This window comes from Schistocerca gregaria, chromosome X, assembly GCF_023897955.1.
Source record: "Schistocerca gregaria isolate iqSchGreg1 chromosome X, iqSchGreg1.2, whole genome shotgun sequence".
NCBI classification, from domain to species: Eukaryota; Metazoa; Arthropoda; class Insecta; order Orthoptera; family Acrididae; genus Schistocerca; species Schistocerca gregaria.
The window spans coordinates 249,679,385-249,690,313 of NC_064931.1; the positions used below are offsets into that span (position 1 = coordinate 249,679,385).

The following is a 10,929-nucleotide window of genomic DNA, read 5'->3' on the forward strand; positions in this document are numbered from 1 at the left end:
TGGTGGCTATTACATATCTATAGCAGACACTTACCGAAGTGAACACAATCCATTGCACCAACTACAGTTGAATAAGAATCAAGAAACTCGTTTAAATTTTTACGTGAAACAACTTTTGGGAGTTTGAGTTTCCATAGATAACATAAAAAGAAATACATGTGGATTCTTTCAAGTGCTTTTCTCATTTTAAATTACACTTTTTTCTCAGTTGCTGCAAGTATTCAAAGAAAACTAACATCTCTTGGGAAAAATAGATATTCAGAAAAAATTAACTCAATACTTTATTTCACAACATTATTTTATTTCTTACAAAATTTTACTTCACATTTTCTTTCTTACAACACAATATTTTCCAACAGATTTGTTTCTTAAGCCCATATTCTAAGAGGGCAGAACAATGTTTAACAGATAAAATGATATACAAGACACTGACAAGAGAATAAATCTAGTAAAAATAGAAGTGCCCAAACAAATTAACAACACAACATACAGACCTAGAAGGAACAAAAAATAAAAAAGACAGCACATAAATATATATTCTGTTAAGAGCAGAAGAATATCTAGGTTTACATAAAACAAATGAATCCAATTGGTCTGAAAACAGATTATTAACTCTAATGTAATAAGGACCAGGCATAGAATATTTAATGTCCCTTAAACAACACAGTTTTTGTATATAAACTCCTCACACAACCTTTCTGAAATGTTTCTGTCACAAACTTTCCAAAATGGTGATTTCTAATTTGAAAATACTCAAATAAAATTGATTTAATTAGAGCATTTCTGTGGGCTCAAAGTCCATAATATGTTCGTTGGTGGATCGAAAAACACTACAATCAACATCTGCCATAGCACATGAAACAAGAACAAGCATAACATTTTTCTTTTGCAACATTCCCTTCGCCTGTTGCAAGCGATAAGCTTGCTCTGCTGCTTTGCAAATTTTAATACCGTCAGCAGAAGGTGTAACTAAACCTCCCACATCCTTTCTTCTGATTAGTCCAATGTCACTGTCCACTGCCCCACACATTATACACAATGTACTGACTTAGTCAATTTACGCACAATGAACCCTGCTATGTATGCAACAACAATCCGTACATAATTTGACAGCTGTTCAAATGAGACAGCAGGAATGCTGTATGAGTGATCATGAGAGACTGATGCAAAATCTAGGCCTAACTTCTCTGAATTACAATTGATAGCTGCTGTAAATGGGTTAGACTGCATCACATCCTGTCCAGAAGATACACTGAGAATGGAACAATCTACATTATCCAAAGTAGATCCAAATTGTGACTCTCTTACCTGCTGATGGATAAGCAATCATTTGTAGGCTTCTTTGAATTGAGCTGCTGTGGGATTGTTGTAATCACCACCATATCTTCTGACTGAGATGAAAAATGCCTCTATGTGATCCTGTAGCAATTTATATGTAAGCAAGAAATTTAGTTTTGGTTGAGAGCTGTCTATGAGGGAAACATAATTTTCTTGGGCTCTGTATACATACAAGAAAGCCAAGGAAACCAGTGTTTCTGTTAGTATACAAAATAGATGGCCCATTAGCCTCAAGTCTCAGCACCTTAATATATTTTTCCACTTCATCAAGAAATGGTAAAATATGGCCAGCTGTCTGCATTGACAGAGGTGATTTATACCCTTTGGACAGGTTGTTCATTGTCCTTATAAATTTAACTGTATGTTCACGTCCTTTGAAGTCAGCTAGCTGCAAATCTTTGTCAAGGAATTCTAGAGCATTAGCTACACTACCACTAAATGTTTGCACAGCAATCCTTTCATTCATTTTATGACGATACCACTCAACGTGTTTTGTTCTTATCTTTGTAGCAGTCAGAAGTTTCTCCACTTTTTGCAGCTCATGTAGTTTTAATACATAATCCCATTTTATTGGATTTCTGTTTCCATCGAAAATGACACCTTTACCAGCTAATGTATTCCGTAATAAGTTGAACATGTGACATGGATCAAGGAATATGCAAACATCATCCTTACATAGATTTCATTCCGCACATTCAAAGACAGGCCCCTAGCTTGTCTACCATTGCAGTGTTTATGTGAGCACCATCAAAAGTAACAGAAATTATTTCTACTCAAGTATCATATGTAAATTTCAACGCCTCCTTAAGTAGGTTTGATTTTTCAACGGTACCCAGGCCATAGACTAAAAAGTAGCGAAACTGGAATTTTCCATGAACCATTAACAGCAGTCAACATGAATGTTAATGCCTCATTTGCAACAGGCAGATTGTCATTGTCAAGATCTGTACCATAATCTATGTAACCAATATACTTATTTCCACAAAATTCAACATGCTTCCTTATGGCAATCTCATCAAATGACATGGCACAAAGCAATTTCTTACCTTTGCTAATGAGTTCTTGACTCTTTATTCTAAGCGCTATTGCTGCTTCTTTACTGAAACCAGGATCCCCATCAACAACACTGTACCATTTTCGTAATGTTCGCGGATGCCGCAGTGATGTTTAAAAATTATTCCTTACATAGCTATATGCCTTGCTATTGTAAAAACTTTGTTAGAGCAAAGGTCCAAAGAGCTGTTGGACACATATTTGCTTCTTTACCTTTACTGACACGTTGGAGCAACTCCGAAGTACCAGGTGGCAGCATATGATAGCACAAAGCCACATCATTTATGCACAAGTATTCCAACCTGCAATCAGTCATACATTTTAAAAATGACAGTCATTGTAAATATACTTGCCTTTAGTAAATTAACAAGGGATTCATTTATAACACGATTATTTTAAAGATTATTTATCAAAGATTTCAAAGACAAGACTTTCTTCTTCATCCCACGAGATGACCGCTGCAAATTCTTTAACTTTCTGGCTATGATGCTAATCTGCCGTCTTGCCACATCTATCACTTTTTCTGCTATGCCAGGAGTACACAAATCGCTATTCGAAAAGTCCCCAATATACCTGAAACTTTTGTTTTTCGAAGTGTTCGTTTCCATATCGCATAACGTCACTGTAAACAAAACAAAAAATGTTTTGAGGTCCAATTTGTGGGAGAAGCATGTCCGAAATGGCACTTAATGAAACGTGCTACAGTTCTATTCTAATACAATATTTTATTAACTCGCAGTTGTTACACACATTCTAACAACATTCAGACTTACAGGCATTTGAAGCACAGACTTCAGAAGACGAGGCATCATCTAACGAACGCCTTCTAGTGCGTGATTTACGGAGCTTAGGCCTCTTCGATTTCATATGCTCCGGAAAATCGAAGTGTCGGGATAGCATCACTTCTTAGCCAATTTCCTCCAGTCTTATAAATTTACATTGTAAATAATAACTAACCTATCAAAACATTTCTCCTCGAAGTGCTTCGAGCAAATGCGCGTATGTGCAGATGGCTTAAAGTTTTTCCGTTTCAGGGCCTGTATCCAAAGCTGCCTTCGGTTTTCATCCTTAGGGAACCTATGAGTAGGAACGAGAAACAGTTATACTTACTTCTGTAACCGAATTATCACAGATACTTTCCAAAATGTCGTATGAGTCTCACTTTACAGGCACCACTTTCAACACTTTAATTTACGTGATACTCTCTTTCAAGTGTAAAAAACATATACAAGTCACTTTTCAATAAATGCATCTGCACTATCACGCGAAATGTAATGGCATTTCCCCTGACAAAACGTTGAGTACAGCCATAAGCGCAACACTCACGTGACTTCAGCTCAGAGACGTTGGAGCCACGAAAATGACGTCAGGGCCAGTCTATTATATTTATGGTCGAAGGATGGAAAGTGCGCTGGCAACGCAAAGATGTTAGTAAACATGAAATTGCACAGATAATCGCTGGTGCCACGTTCTATCTTTGCTGTTTTTTTCCGTCGAGAAGCAGAAGTGTGTGTACGTACCTCGGTACCTATTTCTGATCTGGTGGTTTCTTTTTTGGAGAATAAAAGAACAACACCGAATTTCTCGAAGTACGAGATGTACTTCTTGAACTGGTGGGTGCAAATGCATCCGTTCCTGAAAATAAGAAATCCGACGGCTGCAGCTTAAAAGAGGCGCAATTTAATTCCACTCTTGGTAAGTTTACTTATAAATGAATAACTTTTCTATGTTCATCGTAAGCGTAGGATATGGCACACACTGGCTTTTAGTTTGAAATTTGAAACTGTTATTGGCGTACCACTGAAATACGTGATAGGACTATGTACATTTACGATTGGAATTGTTTTGTTAGTTTTAAATTTAAAATCCAATGCCGTGCTACTGTTAACCAAATATTATGTGACTAACGGAAGCTTTTATGTTGAAAATTGTGAAAATACGTTCCTCACTTAGCCCTGTGTCTTATTCTTCATATATGCCTGTACCACTTTTTTTTTAATTAACTGATATGTAAACAAAAGCCATATACAGATCTTAGATTTTTATTGCAGTTATAAGTTAAGAGCCTCAGTATGCAAAATGGACTCATGAATGTTAATAATATAAGAATTAATTTATGGTACTACAAACTATATTTATTTAATTTCAGGTGTGACAAAAAGATCCTGTGACAGGCTGAAAACCTGTTATGAAAATATGAAAAGAAGACTTCGAAAATACATTGCAGAAGAAAAGGTGGAAGTGTATAAAACAGGTGGGGGGAAGCGTACCCAAAAAACAACGATCCATGATCGGGCTAAACTATTAGAAGTTGTTGGTTCCTCATTGAAACCGTTAACAATTGCATATGGTTCCGATGCACAGTTTAGCATGATTGTGGATGTTAGCAACATGGAGAGCAGTTCAGTGCAGTGAGAACACGCCACCTGCTTCAGTTGTCGAGTTGGCAGAATGCACACAACCTAGCACTTCCCACACTCCTGTCGTAATACAAATTAAGGAGACACCAAATAATGTTCTGGTGGATGTCACCCAGCTGCAGTCTGTTTCACAGTCTCCTGATCAACCCGACGAAAGCAGTTGCACGCCTAAAAATACATGGCATTGTCGCAGGATGCCTGCAAAACCAAGGCCATCGGGTTCGGGAACAGTGATTGACAATGTGTGCAAGAAGAGAGTGGAACTACTGGAGGCCCAATTACTCATGATGAAGGCAAAGCACCAAAAGCAGCAGAGGATAAAAAATTTAATGATTCTGGCCCTGAAAGAAAAGCTAAAGTACTGGAAGAAGAAAAATGCCAGTGACATGTGACTCTTTTCCCTGTGACAGTGAATTTTTTGTGCTATGTTGTATTTTGTCCAATGTATTAAAGTTGTCTCACAGTTCAAATTGTTTCTGTGTTTGTCCTGTTAGTGATATTGCTTCTGTCCTAGTTGGTGTCTAATATCTGCTTACAGCTTATTTTGTCTGGACTAAATTTCATCCAATCACTTCATATATAAAAACAGATTAGCAACACTCCAGTTTACACAAGTAAGCTACATGTTAGTTGCAGGCCTGCAGCCATAACATCAGGTGCCAATTTCTACTTAAATGACTTAACAATGAGGTAGACTATTAATGAAACAAAATAATAGTAATAAAGCATCCTTGTTACTCTAACTTTGGAATGAACATATGTGCTGTAACAGTTACATACATAAAGTCCAATGTTATCATGTTTTGCATTGTTTGTACCAGAATATCCTAACATATTAAATTATGAGGGAAAGTGCTCCAAATCAATTTTGTGTGTGCCGTTTTCCGTGCAATACTCTGCACCAGGTAATGTTTATAATGGGAACCTATACCTTTTATGACAATACAATTTGAAGTGAGGCATGTTGAGAAATAAATTGCTGTGGTGGGTTCTTTTCTGCAAAAGTAAGCATAGCATATGTGGCTTTCCTAGCCACACCACTTGGTAATGTGTGTGGTGGAAATCTGTAACATTTATCACAACAGTATTTGTAGAGAGGCATTATTGAATAATACATTGCTAATATGGACAGTAGTGAGCTTAGCATTGTGTGGCTTCTCTAGCAATACTCTGCACTGGCTAATGTTTATGATGGCAACCCATAACTTCTGACAACTGTATTTGTAGTGAGGCATTTTTCTGTGGCACTATGCAATGACAAGGAATTCCCTTCTGTACAGGTGAGCATTAAATCTGTGAAAAAACTGCATCAATATCAGTGACAGAATGAGGGAGGGAGTTTCCCTCAGTAATAACTTAAAGTATGACACTTTGTACCGTAAACCCACAGCATTACAGTTCTGCTCTCATATCTTCCGAAGTAGCACACTCCTCAACTAATTATTGCTTGTGCACTGATCCCTAAATTATTAGACATTGCTGACAAAATTCCATTGCCTTTTGTAGCAATGAGAGCTTGTTTTTGGTGGCAATTTCTAAACACAAATTTGTCTTAAATTTCATGTATTTTTGTAATGCTATACAGTTGTACATAATATTGTGTAAAGTGCTGCTACACGCATGACTGACTAGAATTAACAACGTAATTCAATTCTTTGCACAACCTTATGGCCACACACACTTATGTTTAAGAAAATCATATTGTAAATAAAGAGTAGTGATTAATACGGAAAAAGTTTAACAAATAAACAATCCCAGTCTGACATTTTATGTTATTACACAAATGATAATTTACTTTGTGCCCATGTGTGTACTGCATATTCACAATTTTAAGCTAATCTTAATACTGAGGAGAAGTGCAGTAAAATAATCTCTAAACTGAAAGGTTCTAATAATGAAGAATGTGTTCTTTTAATATTGCAAATCTGTTGGACATTCACATATTTGTTGTAACAGTAGAAAATTTAAGAGATGTTTAGGATCTATAGTGAACATAATACAGAAATAGCCATTATATTTTATTCCACTCGCTTTTACTCTTACACTCTATGTAATGGAGTCATTTGTTCTCAAATTTAAGTACATACCCAGAAACTGAACATTTATGTAAATAACAGAGTACTGCATTGCTTTCACAAACAATGTGATGCAAGAAATATATCTTTAGTAATGAATTGGCAACAGTTCCACACTAAATGAAATATCTCAGAAAAGCAGCAGTTGGGTAATTGTCTGTAGGCAGCACATCCTGTCCCTGGCACAACAAAACCTCAAATTTCGCATCACACACCCAGTTCAGTGAGTACTTTTATGTTCGCTAGACAGCAGAAACAAAATAGATTACATGCTGAAATAATCTAAAAAATTGAAAATACGGCGAAATCCCTTAACTATAATCATAATTTTTCATTACAAACAATGTCTGAATTTATGTAAGATTATCTGAAATGTTCATTAATTACAGCTTGGCGAACTGCTCTTCCGGGTAATGTATCATCTCGATACATCTGCTGTCCAGGTAGCACTGGTTCATGGTCTTCAATGTTGGGACCTCTCTCATCACGTAACTGATTTAAAAGTCGAGAAATTTCAGGATCTTGTGGTGGTTCTTTACTGCTTGTACTCCTCGCAATATTATGCAAGACAGCCGTACCCACAATGATTGACATTGCTTCCTGTGGATTACATCTTATTCCATTTGACTAAAACCATACATCACAGAGCGCACTTCTTCTCATGTAGGAAATTGTATAAAGCGAGGAGACAGTGATGCTATGATGTCTGATACATCACTGATGATTTGTTGTGCTGTTGTGCAATGTATATTACTGTTGTCCCCAATAAGAATATTGAATGCACCTGTTGCATATGCCATTAAAGTAATCAAAAGTCTGTTTATCGGAGAAACAGGGTTATTCCGATCAGTAGGAAATTCTATCATTAATTTGATTTAATAATCACCACACTGTTTCTTTTGACAGACGAAATCAATCTTCAAACGTCCTGTCACCATAATCCTCCACAATCACTCCAACACGATTTCGGTCACGATTTAAATGGTCAAGGTATAACAAATCTTCCTCAGTGCCATCCATAACATCAAAATGCGCCGCCATCTTAATACCGTATGCTTCTAAAACCATGGTTATGTCGAGTAAACCGGGGAACAGCCTCGGTTAAATATAACCGCGGTCGATTCCCTCGTTTAACTTAGATCGATGTTGGTGCACCAGAATACTGTGCTGACCAGGATTATATATTGACTTAACCGCGGTTAACTGTTAATCGAGATTGGTGCACTCGGCCATTAGTGTGAGTCCTGTGTGTTAACCACTGCACCATCTCATTCGGTCTAAAACTGTTGAGTGAGGCTGACTGCCAATACTAAATGTGAAGAGCCTAACAGTTAGTTGTAAAGCTCAAACTGTTGTTTTTTGAAGTGTTTACAAGTAGCTTATCAAAACATCTAGCCTTGTGGATGACTATTGAAAGTGTTTATTGTAATGTAAAACAACAAGTAGTTCAGAATGGTACACACATTACATACATTTAAGAGCCAAGTTATCAAAAGTTAAGTGGGAAAATTTCAGTGACTATGACAACATTGACAGTGCCTTTGATATGTTTATTGATCTTCTCACTAACTTACCTAATACCCACATGCAATTGAAAGCGACAAAACTGATTATACATTAAGCAAAAAGAATACACTACACACATTATCTGAAAATAATCAGATATACCATGACAAAAGCTGGTGATCCTGTAATATTGCACAAACATAGTGCAATTAAAAAAAATACAGGACAAAAACGCAAGTATCAAAGAGCAGAGTTAATGATATATCTACTGAAAAGTCTCACAACTAGTGCAGAGCAACCTGGAAGGTAGTAAACTCCATAGCACGGAAACACAGAACCACACAAGTAACTCTATTCTCACATGAGGTACAAAATAACTTAATCAACTATGCAAGTTATGGAAAATCTGCTACCTCAAGAACATATGACAATAATTCTAAAGGTACTTCAGACAACATAGGCTTACCTGATTTGAAACACACTAGTTTCATGAAATTACAATGAAATCCAGGCCTTTAGCTGCTTACAGACAGTAATAAATATCAATGACGACAGCTGAAAAAGTGTGCCCGGACATGGACTCAAAACCACGATCTCCTGCTTAATTGGCTGACGCTGTATCCATCTGAGCCACCGAGGAAACAGAAGATTGTGCAACTGCAGGGACTTATCACTGCCACACTCCTCGTGAGACCCACATTCCCAACTTACTGTCCACACACCACACTTGTAATGCCCCTGCCCACTATGCTCATTACTCATGGCAGTCAATCTACTGATTCCTGTATGTGTTCGGGCAATGTGAGTGCATCCGCACTGGAGAAGATCACTGGCCGGTAAGCCTTATCTATATGAAGATGGTATCTCTTCTTTTCGTCATGCCAGAAAGAACAGATACCATTTTCATACACTAGTTTCAGTTGGACTCAGATTAGTTATCCACATTAGGGAATTCAAGTAATGAATGTACCTATTGAAACTTCCTGCCAGATTGAAAACTGTGTGCCGGACCGAGACTCAAACTCGGGACTTTTGCCTTTTGTGGGCAAGTGCTATACCATCTGAGCTACTGAAGCACAACTCACACCCCATCCTCTCAGCTTTACTTCTGCCAGTAGGTCATCTCCTGCCTCATTCTGGAAAGTATCTATTGCTTCTCAAATTACATGCTGAAACATATAATTGATATTATAGTGCCTTCTCTGACCTAATTTATAGGTTGGTTGGTTGGTTGTTTGGGGGAAGAGACCAAACTGCGATGACCTATCTTATAAACTGTGTGTTTCAAGCTGGAAAATTCCCTGATGTCTTGAATTCACAGTTGGCCCAATTTATAAGAAGGTGGTGAAAGCAATCCTGGCAGTTGTAGATAAATATCCATCATTCCCATAACATCTAAGATCAAAGAACACTGCATAAAAGAGCAACTTTGGGGCTACTCAGAGAACGATAAAGTAATGTTTTCATCACTATATGGCCTTGAGCATAGACCTGTGTAATCTATTTGACACTTTATCACATATCTTAATGTCTAAATTTGGACAGTACTGTATTAAGGACAATGAACATTAATCAAATCTAATTTATTAGACATGAAACAAGTAATCACAATAAATAATTATTCTTCAAATGGCACACTTGTTTTTACAGTATTTCCACAAAATTCTGTCTCATGCGCCTGTCTTTTCCTAATATACAGGAACGATGTACCAAGCTCTTTGCCCCACAGGTCTGTAATGTATGCAGATGATAACCTCATCCTAAGGGCCAGTCCCAATATAGATGAACTAAAAAGGAAAACAATGACAATGTTTGATGTCTGCACAGTTGCCATGCAAAAGTAAACTAATATTAAATAAAAGCAAAACTGAAACTATATACTTCTTCCTGTGCAGACTAAGTAAAAGGTAAATGGGTGTGATCTAGAAGATTATTGGGAATTTGTCCAGACCCACAACTGTCAGTAAGAAACAGCTTCAGACTTCATACTGCACTTTCTTCCACTCTCACTTAAGTTATGGAGATATCCTATGGGGCAACTCTTTTAGTGTGAAAACGTTTTTGGCAAAAAACAGTAAAGAACCCCACTTGTGATGGAAATATATTGAATCTGATGGCAACAAATAGACCTGACTTCTTACAGGCCTCTGTAATGACCCGTACCAGCGTTGGGCTGGTGACTTTGTGATGCATGATCAGTCCTAGCTCAACCGCTCTGTCAGGAGGGTAAATATGGAACAAGATTCTCACAACAGTGAAGTAAATAATAACGTTACCATTGTTGTTGTTGTTGTGGTATTCAGTCCTGAGACTCCTTCGATGCAGCTCTCCATGCTACTCTATCCTGTGCAAGCTTCTACATCTCCCAGTACCTGCTGCAGCCTACATCCTTCTGAATCTGCTTAGTGTATTCATCTCTTGGTTTCCCTCTACGATTTTTACCCTCCGCGCTGCCCTCCAGTACCAAAGATACCTTGATGCCTCAGAACATGTCCTACCAATTGATCCCTTCTTCTAGTCAAGTTGTGCCACAAACT

The 10,929-nt window shown here is 37.4% G+C and overlaps 2 long non-coding RNA genes across 2 annotated transcripts; one reads left to right on the forward strand and one right to left on the reverse strand.

Moving 5' to 3' along the window:
• Positions 1–268: 268 nt before the first annotated feature.
• LOC126299029 (uncharacterized) lies at positions 269–3,711 on the reverse strand. The gene is made up of 2 exons (XR_007552709.1): positions 3,165–3,711; positions 269–3,013 (listed from the first exon to the last, which is right to left on the reverse strand). It is a non-coding gene; the product is annotated as an uncharacterized LOC126299029 (long non-coding RNA).
• Positions 3,712–3,794: 83 nt separating this feature from the next.
• LOC126299028 (uncharacterized) lies at positions 3,795–5,281 on the forward strand. Its single transcript, XR_007552708.1, has 2 exons — positions 3,795–4,086; positions 4,541–5,281. It is a non-coding gene; the product is annotated as an uncharacterized LOC126299028 (long non-coding RNA).
• Positions 5,282–10,929: the final 5,648 nt, after the last annotated feature.